Source organism: Elephas maximus, chromosome 6, assembly GCF_024166365.1.
Source record: "Elephas maximus indicus isolate mEleMax1 chromosome 6, mEleMax1 primary haplotype, whole genome shotgun sequence".
Classification (NCBI taxonomy): Eukaryota; Metazoa; Chordata; class Mammalia; order Proboscidea; family Elephantidae; genus Elephas; species Elephas maximus.
The window spans coordinates 64,596,672-64,623,248 of NC_064824.1; the positions used below are offsets into that span (position 1 = coordinate 64,596,672).

The 26,577-nt window shown below is 37.8% G+C and overlaps 1 long non-coding RNA gene across 1 annotated transcript; it reads left to right on the forward strand.

The window, feature by feature from the left end:
* LOC126077747 (uncharacterized) lies at positions 1-26,208 on the forward strand. Its single transcript, XR_007517842.1, has 3 exons — positions 1-75; positions 8,076-8,200; positions 25,930-26,208. It is a non-coding gene; the product is annotated as an uncharacterized LOC126077747 (long non-coding RNA).
* The last annotated feature ends 369 nt before the right edge of the window (positions 26,209-26,577 follow it).

Below are 26,577 nucleotides of genomic sequence, written 5' to 3' on the forward strand. Positions count from 1 at the left end.
CTCTCCCCACGGCTAAGTGCCCCAGTAGAGCGGCAGTTGTCAGCGTGCTGCATCCAAATCTGGACACTTCTGTAGGTAGGAGTGTGTAGTGTTGCTGCTGCTACTGCTGTGTGTGTGTGTGTGTGTGTGTGTGTGTGTGTGTGTGAAGGTGTGTGGGAAAGAGCCCGTGGGAGCTACTATAACCTTCTCACCTCAGATGCAAAATCTGTTATGCATATTTTGGAAAACTAGTGAGTAGCAGCGTAATTTGAGGGTGATGGGAAGAAGTGCTGGACCTTCTTTTCCAAAGGGAGTTTGGAAAATTTTGCCACACTATAAGACACTCATTTTATAGTCCTACCTTGATCTAAAATGGTGATGTTTCCTTAAAAAACACTCCTGCTACATACCAAGAAAAGTTTAAAAAATGTGGAAAGGTTATAAAATATGTATAATTATACAAAATTCAAATGTGATTTTCTAAAGTATGAAACAGAAATTATAAATTGGTCGCAGGATGGCACAAAGGGTTTGTGCTAGACTATGAAAGGTTGGCAGTCAGAGTCCATCCAGTGGAGCCAAGGAAGAAAGACCTGGCAATCTACTCCTGTAAGATTACAGCCATTGAAAACCCTACAGAGCACAGTTCTGCTCTTAAAACATGTGGCATCTCTATGAGTCGAAATCGACTGGACAACAATGAGTTTAGTTTGTTCTGTGCAAAATATGTCAGGAAAACAATGCTTCATTATATGCAAAAAAAGTCCTTGTTGCATGTTTTCTTGCTTAAATTATACTTTTAATATGAAAACTTTCAAATATATACAAAAATAGGAAGAAAGGATAATAAACCCCAGTGTATCCATCACACAGCATCGACTATTACCAATAGGAGGCCAATCTTGTTTCATCTATACCCCACTCACCTACTTTGGATTAATTTAAACATAGCCTAAACGGCACATCATTTCATCCAAAAATATTTCAGCATGTATCCTGAAAGACAAAGACTTTTAAAAAATATAGCTCAACACCATTATAACACCTAAAAATTAACAATAACTATTTGATTTTGGCATCAAATACCCAGTTAACTTTTTTTTAATTTTATTTATTTTGTTGTTGAGAATATACACAACAAAACTTAAATCAATTCAACAGTTTCTACATGTACCATTTAGTGACATTGATTACAAACTTCCAGTTGTGTAACCGTTCTCACCCTCCTTTTCTGAGCTCTTCCTCCCCCATCAACACAAATTCACTGCCCCCTACGGTTCCTGTCTAATCTTTCAAGTCACTGCTACCGATTTGATCCCGTATAGATAGTAATTAAAAGAGCATAATGCTCAAGGCAGACATTTTTTTACTAGTTAGATTAAGCTATTGTTTGGTTTTAAGAAGACTGCAGGGGATATTTTTGGTTTAAGGTTTAAAGATTATCTCAGAGCAATAGTTTCATGGGTTCATCCAAACTTCACGGCTCCTGGAAGTCTGGAGCCCATGAGAATTTGAAATTCTGTTCTGCATTTTCCCTCTTTTGATCAGAATTATTCTATGGAGTCTTAGATCAAAATGTTCAGTAATGGTAGCTGGCACCATCCAGTTCTTCTGGTCTCGTGGCAAAGGAGGCAGTTGTTCATGGAGGCAATCAGTCACACATTCTATATCCTCCTTTTATTCCTGACTCTACTTCTTCCTCTGTTGTTTCAGGTGAACAGAGACCAATTGTTGTGCCTTGGATGGCTAATTGCAAGCTTTTAAGACTGCAGGCACTATGCGTAGAGCTAGGTGGTAGAACAAAGGCACTAAACATGTTGTTAGGCCAATTAACTGGGATGTCCGATGAAACCATGACCCTAAACCTCAAACCAAGAAACCAATCCCATGAGGTTTTTCATTGTACATTAAATGAAAAACCTCAGCAGCTACTCTGTCTTCTTTTTTTTTTTGTCATTGTTGTAGATATATCTACCACGTAACTTTTGCCAATTTAACTTTTTACAGGTGTACAACTTATTGACAGCAATGACAATAACCGCCTGTGCAATACTATACTTAACCTTTTTTTAATAGACAATTTGTGGATTGCCAGCTTCTTTTCCGCACATTTTGTAGTGATAATTCAAGTAAATTTTCTAGCCCATGGAATTTTTCTTTGAAGCAATCTGATTTATGCATCCAATCAACTCCACAGCAGCTGTTCCCCGCCCCACCCCTTGCTGAGGAAACCCTGGTGGCATAGTGGTTAAGAGCTATGGCTGCTAACCAAAAGGTCAGCAGTTTGTATCCACCAGGTGCTCCTTGGAAACTCTATGGGGCAGTTCTCCTCTGTTCTGTAGGGTTGCTATGAGTCGGAATCCACTTGACAGCAACAGGTTTGGTTTTGAGTAAAATTTTATGTACCTTTTAGTACATTGCAACATAACATAGACTTAACAAACAATAATATCAAAAAGTTTAAAGCTTAAATAACATATTTGGAATATATTAAACAAAGTGTTATTTTGTATAAGTGTAATGAACAGGAAACCAATCTCAAGACATTGTACAAACCAATAATACAAGCAAAAGGCAAATTGATAATGGATTTATTCTTCTGAGTAGGAAACCATGCTTTTTGTTATTGCTCTGAAACTGTTAGACAATATTACTAAGCTGAACCTGACAAATTGTGACAATTATTATGCTCCAGAAAATAGGCTGATGTGCCCCCACAGAGTTGTTCAGCAAGGGGAGACGTGTGTGGTGGGAGGGCTCAGTTGCTGTCTATTTTCCACATGCCTGCCTTAAGAACCTTGGAAACATATACTTTAAGCTGTACTGCCTAAATACGTATTCAGAAGGTCGTGACTCAGACTAAAGCTCTAGCATGCATGTCCTGCCTTGCCTTTTCCAAGAGAAGCCTGCTCTATCGTGCTTCACTTGAACCACGATAGGCCCCTGGGAGCATACTTTCCTTGCAGCCTGCTTAAACAGAGGCTGTTTATTCCACCCTCAAAGAAATGAGGGTCAGAATTGGATGGACATGGTGTTTTTCGTCTTGGCTCATATCACCACTTGCAGGGTTGACAAAACCTTGTGTAAAAAAGGCAAAAACAAAATACAATAATTCTTCACAAACCCAAACAAATCAAAACTCCTCCTTTGAGCATATGTCCTCCTGCTGTATCAGCCTTTTCTTCTGGTAAAAATCATCTTCTGACTTAATGGACATTCCTTGCTTATTCCTTGAGGATTTATTTTCTGGTTGAGAGCTTTCCCCTCCATCCAACTCTTGTTATGGTTTTTTAACAACTTCCTCAAACTTTTGGATGATAACACCATTTGGATGAGACATAGCTTCTGATTTCTTCTCTAGTAGACAATCTTTATCTCCACTCCACCTCAACTATGAATTCCCACACTCACACATTGAATAGTGTCGTGACTAGGACTGTACTCATTTCACATGCTAAATATTTATTGCTTATTTGTTTATTTTCTGTCTTGTCTCACTGGAACGCATGTTGAATGACAGCTGACTTTATTTATTGACTGTCATACACTGGTGCTTGAAACACAGGTTGTCACGTAAAAGGTACTCAGTGAATCTGTCAAAGGAATGAACATTACAAATGACCCAATCCATATGGACCTCAGGGAAAATGTAGTAATTCATCACAGAAACACACCATGTTATGTGAAGAACATGAGCATTGTTGATCATGCTTTCCTTCTGCAAAACTTCTGGTATTTTTATACTTAAAATGCTTCTTTAATGTACAGGTGTGAAAATCTCCCTCGACTGTAGAAGCTTGATACCAAGCTCAGGTCTGCCTGAAAAGAAATGGCGAGAACAAGAAAATCCAATCTTCTCTATGGGTGAATGCCAAGGCACTCAGAGAAATAAATCACTCAGCACCAGAAAGGCACTTCCCCTATCTTATTATAGAATAAGAAATAGATATTGGTTTTGGATTGTTGTCAAAATCCAGGTCTAGATATTTTTTAGGGTCGACATGATATAAATTATATTGTAGACATATGTCTCTCTAAGTCACTTGAATTTCATAATTCCTAGCTTCATATTTTGTTTCACCAATGCCATTTAACTTTCTAAAAATCATGGACAATGTTTTTGACGAATACCTGTAATCTTTTGCCTTCAGCTTTTATTATCCTAACAAATATATACAAACACAGTGTTGCAAAGCCAGAATCAGTTTCTTATGATTATTTTCATGTGTATAGCATTCTGTTATGATTCAGTTTATGTGTCTGGGTTCCTTATAGCTTCTCCAAGAAAATGTTGTCACAGTCTCCATCCCTGTCTTAAAGTTCCGGAACTATCAGACTTTGAACCTGATTAGTGAATAAACCTGTAAAGGGTGGTTTAACTATCACAGAGAAACAAAAACCTTATTTCTTAGGGCTTCTCAGAAATGAAAAAACAGACAATTGATGGTAAGAGACAGCTGGGCTTCTCTATGAAAAAGTAGCAAAAACTCTTTTAGGGCATTCTCTCTTAGATGCTGCCAAGTTGATTCCAACTCACAGAGACCCTATATACAACAGGACGAAACACTGCCTGATCCAGAACCGTCTTCACAATCATTGTTATGTTTGAGCCCATTGCTGCAGCCATTGAGTCAGTCCATCTCCTTGAGGGTCTTCCTCTTTTTCGCTGACCCTCTATTTTATCAAGCATGCTGCCCTTCTCCAGAGACTAGTCCTTCTTAATAATATGTCCAAATTATGTGAGACAAAGTCTCGCCATCCTTGCTTTTAAGGAGCATCCTGGCTGTCCTTCTTCCAAGACAGATTTGTTTGTTCTTCTAGCAGTCCATGGTATATTCAATATTCTTTGCCAACACCATAATTGAAAGGCATCAGTTTTTCGGTTTTCCTTATTCATTGTCAAGCTTTCACATGCATATGAGGTGATTGCAAACACCTTGGATTGGGTCAAATGCACCTTAGTCCTTAAAGTGACATCTTTGCTTTTTAACATTTTAAAGAGATCTCTTGTAGCAGATTTTCCCAGTGGAATGCACTGTCTGATTTCTTGACTAATGCTTCCATGCATGTTGATTGTGGATCCAAGTAAAATGAAATCCTTGTCAACTTCAATATTTTCTCCATTTATCATGATGTTGCTTATCGGTTCAGTTGTGAGGGTTTTTGTTTTCTTTATGTTGAATAGTAGTCCATACCGAAGGCTGTGGTCTTTAATCTTCATCAGTAAGTGCTTCAAGTCTTCTTCACTTTCAGCAAGCAAGATTGTGTCATCTGCATATTGCAGGTTGTTAATGAGTCTTCCTCCAATCCTGATGCCACATTCTTCTTCTTATAAGTCTAGCTTCTCTGATTATTTGCTCAGCATACAGATTAAGTGTGGGGAAAGGATACAACTCTGATGCACACCTCTCCTACTTTAAACCACGCAGTATTCCCTTGTTCTGTCCCAATGACTGCTTCTTGGTCTAAGTACAGGTTCCTCATGAGCACAATTAAGTGTTCTGGAATTGCCATTCTTTGCAATGTTATCCATAATTTGTTATGATCCACACAGTAAAATGCCTTTTCATAGTCAATAAAACACAGGTAAACATATTTTTGGTATACTCTTCTTTCAGCCATGATCCATCAAACATGCAATGATACCCCTCCTTCCACACCCTCTTCTGAAATATTTTGTTCAGGTCTTTTACTTCATCATTTCTTTCTTTTGCTTTAGCTACTCTACGTTCAGGAGCAACTTTCAGAGTATCTTCTGACGTTCATTTTGGTGTTTTTTTCTTTCCTGTCTTTTAAATGACCTTTTGCTTTCTTCATGTATGATGTCATTCAACACCTGGCCTGGTCTTCGGTCATTAGTGTTCAATTTATCAAATCTGTTCTTGAGTGGGTCTCTAAATTGAGGTGGGTTATACTCAGTGTCATACTCTGGCTCTTATGAACTTGTTCTAATTCTCTTGAGCTTCAACTTGCATATGACCAATTGATGGTCTGTTCCACAGCCAGCCCCTTGCTTTGTTCTGACAGATGATATTGAGTTTTTCCATCATCTCTTTCCACAGATGTAGTTGATTTGATTCCTGTGTATTCCATTTGTCAACATCCACTTGTATAGTTGCTGGTTATGTTACTGAAAAAAGATACTTGCAGTGAAGCCAGGGCTTTTTCTAGAAACTGTTTATTCTAGGCCTGGAGCAGGAAATATACAAGGTGAGCCTGGAGCATCTTGTAGTGCTATAAGATAAGGAAGTGCTAAAACAACAACAACAACAAAACTCCAAAAAAAACCAAAGCCCACATTGATGGGGATATGTAAAAGAGACATTAGGTGCCAAATGAAGGATCTCTGAATGGCGAAAGCTGGAGCAATTTGAGAAACAAAATAATGTTGGTTAAACCCAAAGTATAAAATATCCATGAGTCCATACTGATATAAGTAGATAATGGAATAAATTAATAAATGGGGAAAAGAAACTAATCTTTTGTGCAGAAGAATTCCAAATAATTTATGTAAATAAGTCACCCTAAAGGAGGGGGCCTGAAAAATCAGCTGTTGAAAACCCTATGGAGCACAGTTCTCCTCTGATACACATGGGCTCACCGTAAATCAAAATTGACTTGATGGCTGTTGGTAAAAATCCATCTTTCTGAAATGTTATAAGCAGAGAAGACAGACGTTTTTTTCATCAGTACATTACAGAAAAAGAGAAATAATAATAATAACGTAATGTGAATCCGCTCCTTCTTCAACATTCTCTCAAGCCATTTTGACTCTCACTTTATTCTCCCTTCACCCAGCTATCTTTTATTTGCTACATCCTTAGAGAATATTTGCTGCTTCCCATGAGACAGACTTAGCCGTCCAAGTTATGGGCTTTCATATTGCTTACTTTAATTAATTGTGTCATTTTAAAATTTCTGTCTTTCTCCCAGAATGTAGCAACCAGGAAGTCGAAGAATGTATCTTTCTTACCTGTATGCCTCACTGTATTGTGCACTGTCTTTGGCACCAGAAACTTTAAAAACTTCCTTTTTATTTTTGTCAGACAGACTCAATGGCTGAAATTATGAGCTTTGGAAACTCAAGAATTGTTGCCTATGCCAAGTTATCTGTAAAACAAGGATAAAAATGTATCTATGTCTAAAGTCATTAAGAAGATTAAATGATGCAAAAGTATAAGGTTTTTGACATAGTAATTACTTGTAATTACTTAATAAATGTTAGATATTTTGTAATTATTTGACTAAATTATTACAGAACAATAGCAGAAACAAAACAATTCCAAAACATTCATTTTTAATAAAATAAAAATGGACAGATTAAAGGAAATCATGCCACATTGTAATTAGACTGGCCTCCTGGGAACTGTGACTACTTATAGAAAAATACAACGAGGATTTTGGACATGCTGGAGAAAGGCAGACAATAAATTATGCAGGCTGAGTAGCAGGGAAAAGTAAGTTTCCTAAATGCACTAAATGCTTTAAAGCTATTAGAGCTATATTACATTTAGGTCTCTTTCTTTGCATAGTTGTGGCCTTGGTACAAGCAAATGTATGTAACAATATTACATGGTACTGAGCATAATCAATTTACAGTAAATGCTTAATTAATTGTTGAATAAATGAGTTTAGAAATCTGTGACTTTAAATTTATTTCATAAAACGTAATATAATGTTTTACAGGCACGCTTTTCTATGTAGGTGTCATATTTGGCAAAAGTATTTGAAGAAAGCCTGGGATGGAACCAGGGAGAAATTTGAAACTCTATAAGCAATGTGGTAGGACATTTCAATCAGATTATCTAAGACTGTCTCTGTACCTGTCTATGATGGTTAAGATTGTGTGTCAACTTGGTTGGGCCATGATTCTCAGTATTTATATGTGCTCACTCCTATGATGGTATCCGCTGTGAATAGCCAATCACTTGAAAGGGAGTTTCATTGGGGGTGTAGCCTGCATCCAAATATAAGCAGACGTTCTGGCTTTTTGCTTGCTCTGCATCCTGTTGCTGCTTCCTGTTCATTTGACCTCTGGTTCTTGGGATTTGAGCTATCAGCTTATCTGCCAATCTTGGGATTTGTTGATCTTACAGCCTGTGAGTGGAGCCTTGTTCTCCAACCTGCCGAACTTGGATTTGCCAGCCTCTGCGGCCAGGTGAATCAGGAAAAGCCTCTATCCTAATCCACAGACTTGGGATGTTCCAGTCTCTACAATCATGTGAGCCATTTCTTTGATATAAATCTCTCCTTATGTATATTTATACTCTTTACTGGTTTTGCTTCTCTAGAAAGCCCAGCCTAAGACACCCGTCCCACCTTCCTTTCCTCTGATGACCCAAACAGAGGGGCCTGCCCTCTTTCCTAAGATTTATTTCTCCCCCTCATCCTGATTCCTTTCTTTACTTGCCTCTTCAAGGACCTTGCACAATTACCTTTCACCTCTTTTACTTCACCTAAAAACTCTCTCATTTAACTAACCTATTTTTTTATATATATAAATTAGGTGGACTCTATCCACAGGGAAAGACACAAATGCACAAACCTAGGAAGCTTTGCATATAATTTCATAAGGTTCATGAAACAGCCTACCTGTTAATCTTTAAGTAGATGGGGCAGTGAAACAAACTTAGAGTTTTCTTTGGGCTACCCATCGTCTCTTTTTCCTTCCACCTTCTTAAAAGAATAGCTTATCCTTGAAGTTTCAGCTTCCTCACCGTTCTTTCATTTTACTCTGGAATTTGGCTCAGCCCTTCTACTCTTCCACTAAAATGCTCTTGCCAGGGTCAATAATAAGAACATCTTGATGAAGAAAACCATACACCAGGAAAAGATTAGTCCAAAGGCTTAATGCATCACAAGTACCACAGCCTCCACCAGACTGAGTCCAGCACAGCCAAATGGTGCCCAGCTACCACCACCGACTGTCCTAACAGGGATAACAATAGAGGGCCCTGGACAGAGCTGGAGAAACATGTAGAACAAAATTCTAACTCACACACATGCACAAAAAAAAAACAAAACAGACTTACTGGTCTGACAGAGACTGGAGAAAACCCAACTGGATACCCTTTTAACTCAGTACTGAAGTCATTCCTGAAGTTCACCCTTCAGCCAAAGATGAGATGGGCCCACAAAACAAAATGAGACTAAATGGGAACACCAACCCAGGGGTAGGAACAAGAAGGCGGGAGGGGATAGGATAGCTGGTAACGGGGAACTCAAGTTCGAGAACGGGAGAATGTTGACATGTCGTGGGGTTGGCAACCGATGTCACAAAATAATATGTGTATTAATTGTTTAATGAGAAACCAATTTGCTCTGTAAACCTTCATCTAAACACACCCACACACAAAAGAACATCTTGTGTGAATAAGGTATCTTGCAGAAGGGACTCAGGTAGTAGTTGATGTCTCCATAAGATGCCATATTAATTTATCTTTAGCTTTTTTTTTTTTTAGCTTATATTCTCACAAAAATTTTGCAAAGTTTACAATGCAAAATAATTAAAATTTAACCTTTAAATGATAATTAATTGATATTATGTATTACCCTGTTTTATAATTTAGTACATTTCATTTTGTTACAATTACTTTTTCCCTCTGGGAAATCATGATGTAATGTTAGGATACTAAAAAGTGGGCATGTACTTCCATAAAGTTATGGAAGAAGTTTCTCTAAATGCCAGAAATGGATCTTTTTCAGTTTTCATCTGCCTAACACTTCTGTTACATTATTTTCCTCTTGAAATTTCTTTTTTCTTTGTGGTTGCTGATGCCACACTTTTCTGATTCAATTTCGCTGACTCATCTTCTCAAAAGATCTGGTTTTATTCCAGCTCTTTATTTAGTCCAGCACTGTCCAAAACAGCTTTCTGCAATGATGGAAATGTTCCACTGCTCACTGTCCAACACAGTAATCACTAGAGCCCTGGTGGCACAGTGGTTAAGAGATTGACTGTTAACCGAAAGGTTGGCAGTTCGAATCCACCAGCTGCTCCTTGGAAACCCAATGGGGCCGTTCCACTGTGTCCTATAGGGTCACTGTGAGTCAGAATCAACTCTACAGCAATGGTTTTTCTTTCTTTTTGTTTAGCCACATGTGACTACTGAGCGTTCGAAGTATAGTTGGTGCAATTGATAAACTGCATTCTATATTTTACTTAACTGTAATTAAGTAAATTTTAAAAATCTTACTGGCCAGTGGCTACCATATTAGACAGCGCAGCTCTAGAAAACTGATCTTGGGGAAGACATTTCTCCTCTCTGGGCCTCAGCTGCTTCATCTGAAAAAATAAGTGAATTATACCAGTTGATTTTAAAGATCCTTTCTACTTTCTAGCTCTAAAATTTTTAATTGTGTTCCTTCACTTGAGAAAACAAGATTTCCTGAAAACATAAATTGCAAAGATTTTCTTTTTCATGATTTGAAACAGTTTGAATACTAGAGAGGGGAATTAGAGTTTATTTAGTTACTGCCATTTATTCAAAGCCATTTGCACAAACGAAAAGAACACAACTCAAGAAATAGTAGCCTGTTACTTTGGTTTTAATTGAATTAGGAAGAACTGAGTTAAATAATGACCAAGGATGAATTTAAGAATTATTTCATTTAAATATCTATGAATTGTATACATTATTCCTTAAGGATTTCCCTCAAGTATTCTTCAAGCGTTTGCACGCAGGGGGCATTCAGTTAATGCGGCTGATTAAAAAACATTGCCAATTGTTTTTCCTATAGGAATAACTTAGATAAAACTTCCGAGACCATGGCTTCTGGACACCCTGTTAATTCAAAACTGAAGTCACTCCCTAGGTCCACCTTTCGGCCAGAGATCAGACAAGCCTATAAAACAATAGCACCTACGAGGAACATGCTTCTTAGTTCAATGAAAAATACGAAACCAAACGGGCAACACCTGCCAGAAAGCAAATACAAGAAGACAGGAAATGACAGGAAAACAGACAGATGGACATGGGGAACCTGGGGTGGAAAGGGAAAAGGGGAGAGTGCTGACACAATGTGGGGTTTGCAACCAATGTCACAAAACAATTTGTATATAAATTTTTGAATGAGAAACTAATTTACACAGTAAACTTTCACCTAGAGCACAACAAAATAAAAAAGCCTACATTTTAGCAAGAAAAAAAAAGAATTTAGATACAACACTACATCGATTGCCATATATATGTATATATATTTCAACACTCTAATTTTAAATAAAATTAAATAAAAAATTTTGTTTTTCATTTTAAATAAGAAAATACCCTACTGCCACCTGGTGTTTAAATTTAGTATTGCATGCTACGTAGTCACCCCATCACCACGCTTCTTATAAAACCCCACTGATTTAGCAAGTTTTTGCTATCAGAAGTAGGGTGTCATGCGTAATTTTGCTTCAGATATCAGATCTACTGTCTTTTTAGCTGTGATTTTGGTGAGATTAGTAATTATACCTGACACATTTGGGTTGATTCAATTAGATCTATTTGAATTGAAACAACCGCAGTCTAAAATTCAGCCAGTCTGCCTTCCCTCTGTTGCGCACTCTGTCGCTCTGACTCTCTTTTCTTTCTTCCTTTCTCCTTTACTGTCCTACTGATGACTGGATTTATTTTATACATTGGCACACTTTTGCTAGGAGGCACATTTTTTAGTTTTCTTTTTGCCTCTCCTATTCAAATTAATTATAGGAAAAGAGCAGATATCAGATATTATCGGACATTCAGAGCAGCAAGTGATGTCTACACAGCTACTAGTTCAACCCTCTCACTGAAGAATTTAATATGTATTTCTCAAGGAACACAAGTTGAAAGAGTGTGAGTGATCAAGTTGTTAGATGTTCTGTCCACTACTCAGGCGTGTTCCTTCTCAATTTCCCAATAACAAATAGGAAGAGAGTTTTCATGTTAATTTTATATGCAATTAGTTATAGACCACCTACTGTGTGCCGCATATGGTGCTGGGCACAAGGCTGACCACTTCTTGCCCTCATGAAAATTATAGTCTATTAGAGAATACAGGTAAATAAGTAGCACCTTTAGTGCAATGTGGGAGGTGCATGAGTAGGAAAAATTAGCCTACTGTGGAGGATCATGAAGAATTTTTCCTCTTTTAGATGGCAAAGGTCAGGGGAAGTGATGGCTAACTAGGCTGTGATTTAGTGAAACAATTTCAACAACCACCACCACCACCTCATAACGGTCAGTTTGTAGCTGCAAGAATTTGGCCAGAAGATAAAGAACAAAGGACTTACATTCCTAGTAGCCATATTTGTTTATAAATAGGATTGATGTGTTAAAAAACAAAACAAAACAAAAAACCTAGAACCTTCACTTTCTGACTAAGTATTTGACGCTCCCCCAACCCAGGCTGGAGCCCTGGTGGCATAGTGGTTATGAGCTCAGCTGCTAACCAAAAGGTCAGCAGTTGAAATCCACCAGCCGCCCTCTGGAAACCCTATGGGGCAGTTCTACTCTGTCCTACAGGGTTGCAATGAGTAGAAACAGTCGGGTTTGGCTAACCCAGGTACACGTAAATGTAAGGAAAGAAAAGAGAAAAAAAAAAAGTAAGTTCAGAGGGTGGACATTAAAAGATTTTTAAAATTATTTCAGTAAAACTTAATATCATTAAAGTCTTTCTGAAAAAGTATCAGATTTGAAATTTCAGGCAGACCACAGAGAATTTATATGAAATCAGTGTTCAAACTTTATTTTCATGAGATAATCTCTTTAGAGAACTCAGAATGCAAGAAAAGATTTTGCTACACTGTTAGGATGAGTAGTTGCAAAAAATAATGACTACATATATTAGGATCTAGTGGAAAGAGAATAGCATTTTGGGAGTCAGAATTGGGTACAAGTTCCAGGTCTTGTTTTAGAAAAAAACACTTGTTTTAGAAATGTTATTTTGTGTATTTACTGATAACTGAGAATTCTTCTCCCAAGACACCTACAATTTTAGACTTTTTTATTTCTACAAATGCTACAATTGTGACTAAAAGAACTTTCTGCATATAATCGATTGCAATTGCTTTTTGGCTTCCACACGCATAGTCATTAAGAATACATGTCAGTGTTCGTAATGGTGCAAATATCGGTCTTGCTGCAACGAGAATGATTTTCAATAGTCGAAAAGCAGGGAAGAAAAATTGAAAATGTACTTAGAGAGCAAGTACAATGTAAGAAATATATTACTGCTCAGGCAGTTTCTCGGAGCTGTGAGGACCTTGGGATCAAGAAAACAGTGTTGCAGTACTCATAAGTGTGTCTGAAGCGTGATGGCTTAATTTTATTTCAAACATGGTTTAAAAAACAGTATTTATAGTTCTAAATTTTCATTGATGATATTTTGTATGATATATACTTCAGTTCAAATTAAAATTTATGGTAGGTATTCACTTCACAGGAGCCCTGGTGGTGCAGTGGCAAAGTGCTCGGCTGCTAACCAAAGGATTGGTGGTTCAAACACCCCAGCCGCTCGGTGGGAGAAAGATGTGGCAGTCTGCTTCTGTAGAGATTACAGCCTTGGAAACCCTATGTGGCAGTTCTGCTCTGCCCAACAAGGCTGCTTTGAGTTGGAAACAACTGGGTGGCAATGAGCTTTCTTTTTTAAAAAAATTCATTTTAGGGAGGGTTAATTATTTATTGAAGTCAGATGCATAATGGAGAAGATGAATAATACAGTATATTGTTCTCTCAAAGAATTTGATTGAAAATACCCTTGATTCTTTTCTCAATAGGGTTTTCTCCTCACCCAGTTCCTTCACTCCCTGTCCAGCTAAGATCTAGTTATTCTTCACTCATTTTGAAACTTCAAAGAATGCTGACTTGTTTACTTGGACTCAGTTATTTGGGGGAAAAAGTCTGTGTATCGCTGACATTTAACATCGTTAAACAAAGGTGCTTCTACTTAAGGCAATCTGGGCTTTTCCATGTGTAGGGAAATTACTAAAACCTGTTTTGGCTGATTTGACTCTGACTCATGGTGACTTCACACTTGTCAGAGTAACACTGTGCTCCAGAGGGTTTTCAGTGGTTGATTTTTCAGAAGTAGATCACCAAGCCTTTCTTCCTGGGTTCCTCTGGGTAGACTCAAATCTCCAACCTTTCAGTTAACAGCCAAGTATATCAACTATTTGGACCACCCAGGAAGTAGCTACACCATATAAACAGTCCTGTGACCTCTCAAAAAAGCACAGAATACATTTTTTTCAGTTAAAAACATTTCCAATTCTATAGGTTTGAAATCTAGTTAAAATAATCATTCAGAGCATTCTTAATGGGAAAATGAATCTATAAGAAGGCAGCCTACAATCAACAAAGGCATTGAAAATATGGGGCTTTGATGATTGTCACCACAGCCAACATCCATCATGCACCTAGATGGTAAAGCAAAGGCTCGTGAGGGAGGTAAGATTATCATCCCAACCAAGGTGGTGAATCCAGGTAGACTGATTCCAGAGTCCTTGCTCTTAACCTCTACAGGTTAACCCTTAACTTTTAAATTATAAACCAATCCATAATTTCCAAACTTCAGTTTGCTTAAAAATAGTCTGGAGAACTTATTGAAAATCTGGTAGATATGGACTACAGTCGAGGAATGGAGTTTGGTCTTCATTCAGATGACAAGTTGAGATACACTACACCATGGTTTGGCAGCGGTCATAATTATAGTGGAGGCATTTTGCACATGTGAGTTGAAGGGCTTTGTTTTCTACTGGCTGGAGGACCAGTTTCTTCACACAGTGCACCCCTTTTCCTGCTAGCTACTTCCCTGCATCACTGCCCAGTACCAGCCAGGCACTCACCCAGCGACTGCTCTAGTTACTCAAGATAATGGACGCTGGCTTCTTCCAAATATTCACTTTCCCTAATGTAGCTGCTTGGCTAAGCATCCTCTTAGAATATTATGCTGAGAGTTGGAAGAACATAATACTCCACAGCCCACAGGGACTGCTCAGTGGACAGTGTTGAAAAGCAACTCCTTCCAAGCTTCACTAACAGCCTGAGTGGCAAGTTAAATTCTAATCCATTTTCTGAACCCTATTAAATGGACATCCTGAAAGGCATTAGCTGTCTCTTATGGTAATAACATAATCTCCTGTTTTATTGTAACTTGGATATAAAAGAGAAGTGTTAAACAATTTGTAAAACTGATTAGCATATTGGCCATTTTTATTCTTTAGTTCTATCTACCAATTCTCCACTTTCACTGAGTGTAGGGAACTATTTCTAGGTGTATTTTACAATGCATATGATTTATAACCACCTTACAGGGATCCTAGGAGACCTGGTGGTGCAATGGTTAAGGACTCAGATACAAACTGAAAATTTGATGGTTGGAACCCACCAGCACCTCTTTGGGAGTAAAGACCTGGCGTTCTGCTCCTGTGAAGATTATAGCCTAGGAAACCCTATTGGGGGCGGTTCTATTCTGACATATAGTGTCATTATGAATCGGAATTGACTCGATGGCACACAACAACAACAATAAACAGAGATTCAGCTTAAGTCAATTCACCCCAAGTTTTTTAATGTTTGAGAAGTGCACAGTACACTCATGAAGTGTTAGCAGAATTAATGTGTGCTAGAAGAGTTTTTTTTTTAGAAGAGTTAATAAAAAAAAAATTGTTTTTAGAAGAGTTTTTTTTTAGAAGAGTTAATAAAAAAAAATTGTTTTAGAAGAGTTGCCATAAAAAATATGAAAAAATTTTTTTCAGTAAAACTACTGATTTTGAGAATGCTTGCCATTAGCGAATATTAAGATATTCTGAATACTAAGATATTCAGAATTTTAATCCATAATTTAATTTCTGAATGATCAATTACTTGAGGATATTACCTAACACTGTTAGGTTGGGTGAAGCATACCCCACACCCCAGATCTTACAATGTGGTAGAACACAATTTGCAAAGAAGTTAAGGAGTCAGTCTTACAGTGTTGCTGAGTATTAAATTGGAAAATAAAGAAAATTTTTATTCATTGAAACATCAACACTTTAGAGGCATAGAATGTATTTCTAAAGTTTATTAACAGGCAGAATTGGACCCTATGTGTATATCTGAAATTTCTCATGCACCCTCTCAGATCCTCAGAATTTATTGTCATTCTTAGAACAATTGTTTGGTCCCAGTTGCCTCTGATGCTACTAACTTTATGTGGGTTTTGCCCCAACTGTTACAGCACCATCTAATGGCAAATTTTGAGACCCTTGGTCCTCCCACCCCTTCTGATTCTGAGGACGGCCCTCACAGCAAAGGGAATGATTTGTTTTCCTTGGCAGGAGTGGAAGGAAGCAGGCAGATGATCACATGAAAGTGAAGCAGAAAAAGAGTTCAGAGGGATTCAGAATGAGTTCTCTCTCAATGTCTTCCTGGGTTGATCTATTTGAAATGCAAATGTTCCACACGTCCAGCAAGCTAGAGCAAAAACTCACCCTTGCTAAGTGGCTACCTGATAGTATATTCCTGTATACCTGTTTTCCCTTTTTCCATGGAACTCAGAACTGGCGAAAAAGCTTCTTTGGCTGTTCTTTGTTAGTGATTGCAATCTCTCACTCCCGCTCCATGGGGTTGCATTCACCAGTAAGACACAGGCACACAAGCATTTACTTCAGTTCGATTTTCTGTGTATTCCTTCCAAGGACAATGCAGCTAGTTGGGCAATGTTTAATAACAAAATTTCAGTCCCAATACAAGTTTCGATGGATATGCAAGTTTGTTCAGCTCCCGCTAGAGGGAGCATGAAAAATCAGACAGAAATATACTTCTTACGGAAACCTGAGTTAGGGAATTCAGAAACTGATCCAACAGGGAGAATTGTGTGCCCAGCACTGTTGTTCAAGGTAACCGGAGTATTCTTAGAGGGAGATTGGCAATTGTGGTTGACAGAGACCCAAATTTGAGACTAGGTAGTTTCCCACTGTGTTTTAATGGCTTGAATCCATACAAATTTATTTTTTCTTCTTACAGGTCTGGAGGTCAGAAGTCAAAGCTGGGCTAAAGTGAAAGTATCTGCAGGGCTGTTTTTTTTTTTTTTTTTTTCTGGAGGCTCTAAGGAGGAGAATCCATTTTCTTGCCTTTTTCACTTTCCAGTGGCTACTTGTATTCCTTCACTTATGGTCCCTATCTTAGTTTCCTAGGGCTGCCATAACAAAATTCCACAAAATGGGTGGCTGTAAAGAACAGAAGTTTCTTTTCACACAGTTCTGGAGGCTGAAAATCCATACTCAGGGCTTTGGCAGGGCTATGCTTTCCCTCTCTGTGGGCTTAGAGGGGAAGAGCCTTCCTTGTATCTTTCAGCTTTTGGCCTTCCTTGGCTTGTAGTTGGATCCTCACAAAGTGTCCCCTCCCTGTGTGTAACTGTTTCTTTGTTCTCCCCTTTTGTAAAACATATAAATGATTTACATGACTTAGAAGGGATTTGGAAAACCTGGTGGTGTAGTGGTTAAGTGCTACAGCTGCTAGTCAAAGGCTCGGCAGTTCGGCAGTTCGAATCTGCCAGGCGCTCCTTGGAAACTCTATGGGGCAGTTCTACACTGTCCTATAGGGTAGCTATGAGTCAGAATCCACTCGATGGCACTGGGTTTAGAAGGGATTTGGATTAGGACCCACCCTATTTCGGTATGACTTTCTTTCACTTGGAAACCCTGGTGGCCCTAGTGGCTAGCAGTTAAGTGCTACCCTGCTAGCCAAAAGGTCAGCAGTTGAAATCTACTAGGTGCTCCTTAGAAACGCTGTTGGGCAGTTCTACTCTGTCCTGTAGGGTCACTGTGAGTCAGAATCAACACTGTGGCAATGGATTTGGTTTTTTCTTTCACTTAGCTGATAACAAAAGAAAAACCCTATTTCCAAACAAGGTGTCATTCACAGATACAGGGATTAGGACTTCAACATATTTTCATTGTTGTTGTTGTTGTTAAGTGCCCTAGTGTCGGTTCTGACTCCTAGTGACCTTATGTACAATAGAATGAAACACTGCTCAGTCCTCGAGCCAATTGTTGCAGCCGCTGTGTCAATCCATCTCCTTGAGGGTCTTTGTATTTTTCGCTGACCCTTGACTTTACCAAGCATGATGTCTTTCTCCAGGGACTGATCCCTCCTGATAACATGTCTAAAGTTTGTGAGGTGAAGTCTCACCATCCTCACTTCGAAGGAGCATTCTGGCTGTACTTCTTCCAAGCCAGATTTGTTTGTTCCGCTGGCAGTCCATGGTATCCTCAATATTCTTAACCAACACCATAATTCAAAGACATCAATTCTTCTTTGGTCTTCCTTATTCATTGTCTAGCTTTTGTATGCATATGAGGCGATTGAAAATACCGTGGCTTGGGCCAAACACACCTTAGTCCTTAAGGTGGCATTTTTGCTTTTTAAGACTTGAAAGAGGTCTTTTGCAGTGGACTTGCCCAGTGCAATAGGTTGTTTGATTTATTGACTGCTTCCATGGGTGGAAACCCTGGTGGCATAATGGTTAAGACCTACGGCTGCTAACCAGAAGGTCTGCAGTTCGAATCCACCGGGTACTCCTTGGAAACTCCATGGTAGCAGTTCTACTCTGTCCTATAGGGTGGCTATGAGTTGGAATTGACTCGATGGCAAAGGGTTTAGGTTTTAGGTTTTTTACTTCCATGGGCGTTGACTGTGGATTCAAATGAAATGAAATCCTTGACAACTTCAGTGTTTTCTCCAGTTATCATGATGTTGCTTATTGGTCCAGTTGTGAGGATTTTAGTTTTCTTTACGTTAAGGTGCAATGTATACTGAAGGCTGTAGTCTTTGATCTTCATCAGAAAGTGCTTCAAGTCCTCTTCACTTTCAGCAAGGAAGTTTGTGTCATCTGCATATCGCAGGTTGTTTTTAAGTCTTCTTCCGATCTTGATGTCTTTTTTTTCTTCATATAGTCCAGCTTTTTGGATTATTTGCTCAGAATATAGATTGAATAAGTATGGCAAAAGGTTACAATCCTGACGCACACCTTTCCTTACTTTAAACCTCACAGCATCCCCTTGTTCTGTTCCAACAACTGCCTCTTGGTCTACGTACAGGTTCCGCATGAGCACAATTAAGTGTTCTGGAATTCCCATTCTTCACAATGTTATCCGTAATTTGTTATGATCCACACATTCGAATGCCTTTGCATAGTCAATGAAACACAGGTAAACATCTTTCTGGTATTCTCTGCTTTCAGTCAAGATCCATCTAACATTAGCAATGGTATCCCTCATTCCACATTCTCTTCTGAATTCAGCTTGAACTCCTGGTAGTTCCCTGTTCATGTACTGCTGCAACCACTTTTGAATGATTTTCAGCATAATTTTACTTGGGTGTGATATTAATGATATTGTTTGATAATTCCTGCATTCTGTTGGATCATTTTTCTTTGGAATGAGCACACATATGAATCTCTTTCAGTGGGTTGGCCAGCTAGCTCTCCTCCAAATTTCTTGACATAGACGAGTGAGCACCTCCAGCACTACATCCATTCTTTGAAACATCGCATTTTTTTTTTTTTTTAGGAGACACAATTAAATCCATAACAGATCCTTCCTGCATCTTCTAAACATAGTACTCCAATTTTTGCTTCCATCATCACATAGCCTTCTCCACTGATTTTGACTCCTCTTTTGTCCCTCTTAGCAGGACAGCTGTGATTACATTGGGCTCACCTAGATAACCCAGAATAATCTCTCCATCTCAAGATTCTCAACTATATCTGTGAATTCCCTTTTGCCATTAAGATAATGTTCACAGGTTCTAGGGATTAGAACTTGAAAATGTTTCGAGGCTGTTATTTAACCTGTCACAGAAAGACAATGCAAAGTTAAAAATAATAATAAAAAAATTAAGTCAGGAAAGTCAAGAAACAAAAGAGGCAAATGATTCAGAATTCAAGTCATGTACAAAGAGAAATTTATGCAGTTTTTCTTTTGAATCTACTACCCGTCTTTTTTTTTCTTTTTTCTTTCCCGTATGTAAACCTTTTGTTGTTACTTTATAGCAGTGATCTCATAGGGTATTTGTCCTTTTGTGATTGACTTATTTTACTCAGCATAATGTCCTCCAAATTCATCCATGTTGTCAGATGTTTCACAGATTCATCATTATTCTTTATCGCTGTGTAGTATTCCATTGTATGTATGTACCACAGTTTGTTAAACCATTTATCTGTCTATAGGCACTTAGGATGTTTCTATCCTTTTGTTATTGTGAATAATGCTGCAACGTACATGGGTTTGCATATGTCTATTCACGTCATGGAGCCCTGATGGTGCAGTGGTTAAGAGCTATTCAGCAGTTCGAATCCACCAGTTGCTCCTTGGAAACCTTATGGGGCAGTTCTATATATTCCTTAGGGTGGCTATGAGTTGGAATTGACTTGACGGCAATGGATTTATTTTTTTGTTGTTGTTTTGTTTTGTTTTTATTCATGTCACAGCTTTTATTTCTTTAGAGTATATAGCTAGGAGTGGGATTGCTGGATCATATGGTATTTCTATTTCTAGCTTTTTGAGGAAGCTTCTTACCTTTTTCAAAAGTGATTGTATCATTTTACATTCTCACCAACAGTGTATGAGTTCCAATCTTCCTGCAACCTCACCAACATTTGTTATTTTCTGTTTTTTTTTTTTTTTGATTAATGCCAGTAATGTCAGGGTGAGATGATATCTTGTTGTAGTTTAAATTTGCATCTCTGTAATAGCTAATGATCATGAGTATTTCTTCATGTTTGTTAGCCACTTAAATATCTTCTTTGGTAAAGTGTCTGTTCATGTCCTTTACTCATATTTTAATTGGATTGTTTTTCTTTTTATTGTTGAGATATTGAAGTTTTCCATAAATTTTAGAGATTAGTCTCTTGTAGAATATGTCACAGCCAAAAATTTTTTTCCCATTCTGTAGGTTCTCTTTTGACTCTATTGGAGAAGTCTTTTGTTGAGCATAAGTGTTTAATTTTTAGGAGATCCCATTTATCTAGTTCATCTTGTGTTGTGTGTGCATTTTCAGCTATGTTTGGTACCCTATTTATGCTATATATTACGGCCCCTAGTATTGTCCTGGAAACCATGGTGGCGAAGTGGTTAAGAGTTACAGCTGCTAACGAAAAGGTTGACAGTTCAAATCCACCAGGCACTCCTTGGAAACCATACAAGGCAGTTTTACTGTGTCCTATAGGGTCACTATGAGTCAGAAATGACTCAACAGCAATGAGTTTGGTTTTTCTCAGCATTGTCCTGAGATGAATATTTATTAAGGAGAACACAAAAGCACTAATCATAAAAGGGATGGTGTGCAAATTATAATCTATCAAAATGTATAACCCTATCAAAAGATACCATTAAGAGTGTAAAAATGCAAGCTGCTTAGAGGGAGAAGATGTTTGCAACATATACCCAACAAAGGACTCATTATCTGAAATATATAGAAACTCATATAAATCAGTATCAAAAAGGCAAACAACCAAATAGAAAAATGGGCAAATATTTTGAACAAGTTGTTAGTAAACATATAAAAATGTACATAATTTTGTTTGTCATTAGGGAACTGAAAATTAAAACCACCAAACCCCCAAAAAACACCAAACCCAGTGCTGTTGAGTCGATTCCGACTCATAGCGACCCTATAGGACAGAGTAGAACTGCCCCATAGAGTTTCCAAGGAGCGCCTGGTGGGTTTGAACTGCCAACCCTTTGGTTAGCAGCCGTGGCACTTAACCACTATGCCACCAGGGTTTCCAAACAGCAAGATATAAATATATGCTGTTTGCTTGGTCTGTATTACCTCTAGTGTAATGAAGGCATCCTCTACTGAAATGTGGTCTATCAGAAATCCCCGGTGTCTGACCCTGCAGAACTTTACATAATTGGCAGCACTTTTATGCTTCAAAATTTGCCATTCCTCTTCTATAACAAAATCTTGTTCTTTTAACTCTTTTTTTTCCTCTTCTTTGCACAGACTTACCTACAAGTTTCTTCAGTCTCTAGTAAGGGTAAGAAACAACTCTTTCTATATTTAAATTCCACAGCAGCAGCCAAGTGTCCAGGGACCCAACCTCAGTTAGCAGGGCAGGCCAATGGATTTAAGTTCATTCAGACACGTCTAAGACTGCCTTTCTCTTTCCAGCCAAGAAATGCTTATACTCCTTTAGAAATTGTGTTTCTATGGAGTTTGGATTAAGAATATTGCTCAGTTCTCAGTTTTACAAGGAGGCTTCCCTGGATTTCTCTATGTAATGAAGTCAAACAAACAAATTAAAAAGAGAAAAATAAAACAAAACAAAACTGAATATTTTATGTCTTCTGTGTTTGATAAATGCTTTTCGTCAAGTCACAACTCAAGTTTGGTCAGCTTGTGTGCCTTTAATTTTTAGGAGATCCCATTTATCTAGTTCATCTTGTGTTGTGTGTGCATTTTTAGCTATGTTTGGTACCCTATTTATGCCATATATTATGGCCCCTAGTATTGTCCTAGAAATCATGGTGGCGAAGATAAATTTCAGTATCTTACGTTCATAGTTAATTAGTACTCTTGACTCATCTCTAAGGTGATAGTTTTAATACTAGATAAACCTCCTATCATTTTGAAGACAAATTTGTCAAAGAGTCAAGAATAAATCCAAAACCAACTTCTAGTCCCTAGTCTAGTCTTCCCAGGAATATAGCTGCTATCCATCCAACTAGTTTCTAAGCCACTAGTTAGGAATCATCCTTGATCAAACTCTCCTTAATCCTCACAGATATTCCATCATTATTAATGGAACCTGTTGATTTCATTTTTAAATAGCTTTCAAATCCATATACTCATCTATATTTACACCATCACTAACCTACTCCAAGCTGCTATCAGCTCAAACTCGTACTAAAGCCATGGCCTCCTGCTGTTCTATCCATGTATACTTCTCTATTTCAAGCACTCTTTGAAGGAAAAACATTTCATGGTACAAAACTGATTGTATCAAAGCATTTATTCTAAAGATAAAGACCAACATAATTAATAAGACATGGCCCTACATCATCTGACAGCTCCCGAGCCCTCCGGTTTTCCTTTTACTCCTAGCACCATCTCACTGAATGCATCCAGACACACTCCTTCAGGTCTAGAACAGGCTGTGTTACCTTCCTTAACCATACTTCAGGTTCCAGGGAAGGCGTTGTTGACTTCCCTGAGTCATTCAAACTCTACTACTTTTATATGTAGAGCAGTTACCAGAACAATATTTTAATACATATGGCAATTATTCAATCAATGTTTGTCTCCCTGGACAAACTATATGTGGACAGGAACCTAGTTTGTTTTTTCTTTATGACTATCTCCAACATCTGGGACAGGATAGGACACATGGTTTTTGTTCATTAATGATTTAGTGAATGAATAAATGAGAAAAATAGTTATCTGCAAACGAAATAAATAAAAGCAATTTAAAACTTTTACGTTCTCTTTAAAATTCTAAAGACTCAGTATATTAGTAAGATATGGTCTTAATAACCCTTTCCGTATTTGTTCTTACTTTCAGTTTCTCTTTTACCTCCCTCTCATCTCCATTTCGTCTCTCTGTATATCCTTTAGTCTGGCCCGAGAGCAGCTCTGTGCTCTTACCAGAGTAAATCACACTACTTTCTTTTCTTTTTCAGTTTTCCTTCACTCACTATTAGGTTAAGTATGGGCCTTTTGCTTAGGAAATAATTCTTATAGAAATAATTGAAGAATGGGAAATAATAATGGTCTATGTTTATTGAGGGCATTTCATGTTTAAGAAACTATTTTAAGCACTTTACATGGATTGGCTCATTTAAACTTCACAACCACGCATGAAGTGAAGGCTAAAACAATTACCATTTAATAATAAAAAAAAAATGTGAGGCACAGAAAGGTTAGTAATTTGTCAAGATCACAAGGATGATAAATGGCTGAGCCCCTGTTGAATCCAGAAAGTCTGAGTGCATTGTCTTTGATCTTTATCACTAGGCAGTATCATCTCCCTAAAATAACAAAATAATTTTCAGTGGTGGTGAGCCTGGAAAAGGGTGTGTAAACTCATAGGTTTACATATTCCTTTGTTCCTGTAATACGTCCCTCACCCTCCCCAGCACCTACCACAAACCCTAGAACACAATAGATGGCCAATAAAATAATAGTACAATGGACTAATAAATGAAATAATTTATTAAGCAATCAGTCAGTCAAGTGTTACCATTTAAATTGTTGACACAAGGTAGTGATCTGATAGATGGCATGACTTAGGACAGCTCTTTGGTGACCCAATTATTTTCTGCATTGAGTTTTTTGTTGGTACCATGTGTCACCACTAATGGAAGGTATGCTGATTAAAGGACTAATTCAGATTTTTTTTATGAGTTATGGATTTGTTTTATTGTGATTTAGATGAAAGTTTACAGAGTAGATTAGTTTCTCATTAAACCGTTAATACACAAATTGTTTTGTGACATTGGTTGCCAACCCCTTGATGTGTCAATGCTCTCCTCTTCCCCATCCCAGGTTCCTGTTTCCATTGGTCCAGTTTTCCTGTCTCTTCTAGCCTTCTTGTCTTTGCTTTTGGGCTGGTGTGCCCATTAGTCTTGTATACATGATTGAACTATGAAGCATGACCCTCAGGTGTGTTATTTTTGGCCCTATAGGCCTGTCTAATCTTTAGCTGAAAGGTGAACCTCAGGAGTGACTTCAGTACTGAATTAAAAGGGTGTCTGGGGGTCATTCTCTTGGGGTTTCTCCAGGAGTTTTCAGACCAGCAAAACTGTGTTTTTTTTTTTTTGAGTGGATTTGAATTTGTGTTAGGGACTTTGATACCCATTATCTGGGATCCCATATGTCTCAGAGGATCCTGGATTCATAAATCCTGCCAATATGAGTCAATGACAAAATGTTTTTTTTTTTTTTAATTTTCTTGAAAATATGCAAAAAATGAAGTAAAACATGAAGGCATCTGGCAATGAGTGCATACACATTTTATTCTAATCTTCTTAGCCTTTTAATTATTTTTCATGAAACTTTTCAAAATATAGTACAACGTATTCTTCATTGCTGCAAAAGCAGTACTTACAGTCCAAATAAATAAAACCACGAGATTTTTTTATCTTAGGAAAATTACCACTAAAATGTATTCTTCATTACTGACAAGCCAAATAAATAAAGCTAAAGGAATTTGAATCTCAGGAAAATTGCTACAACTATGTATTCTTCATTATAATAAAAGCAGTACTAACAGCTAAGGAACGGAAACAGCTGCACTGGAATACTGCAGAACTGTTCACAGGGGTGCATTCCACCTGCTACACATGGAAGCAATGATTGGGCTCTAAGATTGAATGCAGGGTAAGAATAACTTATAGCAGTTCAAGTCTCTTGAAAAGTACCACTGCAATGTATTCCTTATCGCAAAGGTGTTTAGTGTTCAGAAACTAGGAAAGCAGGGAGCCAGTAACATCTAGAAATAATGAATGGCACCAAAGAGAAAATGGCCAGTATGACTGAATGAAGGCTGGGAATAGATTATTCTCGTGATAAATACATTCCCACGAGAACATAACAAGTGGGAAACATAGTGAAGAAGTTTTTCTCATAAAAATAAAGGCAAACCTGTCAAAAGTTTAGAAGGTTCACACATCCAGGAGGCATCAATATATACCAAAAATGAGGTTCCAGCTCAAATTTCTTGAGTTTCAAGCATTTCCAAAGAGCAGCTGGTGGGTCCAAACTGCTGACCTTTTAGTTACATCTATAAATTTTTTAAATATCTCATGGTCCAGATTTTAAAAAATGCCCTCCCAAAAAAGTCAGTTTCTACTTTTACAAAACTTATGTTCCACTTAATATTCTATAGGATTTATGGTAATCTTTTTCATTGTAGCTTCAGTGATAAGGAAGGAACTTAAACTGTTTCCAAAAGGGTCTCTCTCTCTCTTTTAAATCCCTCTTTCTTTCTCTTCCTTAGGCTGAATTCAATTTAGACCTAAGCCTCTAAAAGCCTGTGTGGTAGACAGAATAATGCACTCCCCATCCCCTAAAGATGTCCCCAGAACCCGTGAGTATGTTACCTTACTTGGCAAAACGAACTTCGCAGATGTGATTAATTTAAAGATTTTGAGATGAAGAGATTATCTTGGATTAGCCAGATGGGCCCAATGTGGTAACAAGTGTCCTTAAAAGAGGGAAGCAGGAATGTAACAGGTGGAAAGAGAGAGATTTGAAGATGTTACGCTCCTGACTTGGAAGATGGAGGAAGAGGCAGTAAGCCAATGAATGCAAGTGGCCTCTAGAAACTGTAAAAGGCAAGGAAACTGATTTTACCTTAGAGCCCCCAGAAATAACACAGCGTTCTCGACATGTTTATTTTAGGACTTCTGACATACAGAATTGTAAGATAATAAATTTGTGCTGTTTTATACTACTAAGTTTGTGATAACTTGTTACAGCAGTAATAGGAAACTATATAACTGTGGTATGTCTATAACTTTATTTTATTTTATATTTTTGTTTTGAATACAGGTAGTCCCCAATTTATTATGCATTTAAGTTATGGCAAACTGTGCTTAGGGTTTGTCTTTTTGTTGTTGTTGTTCTTTTTATTGTTAGTAATACA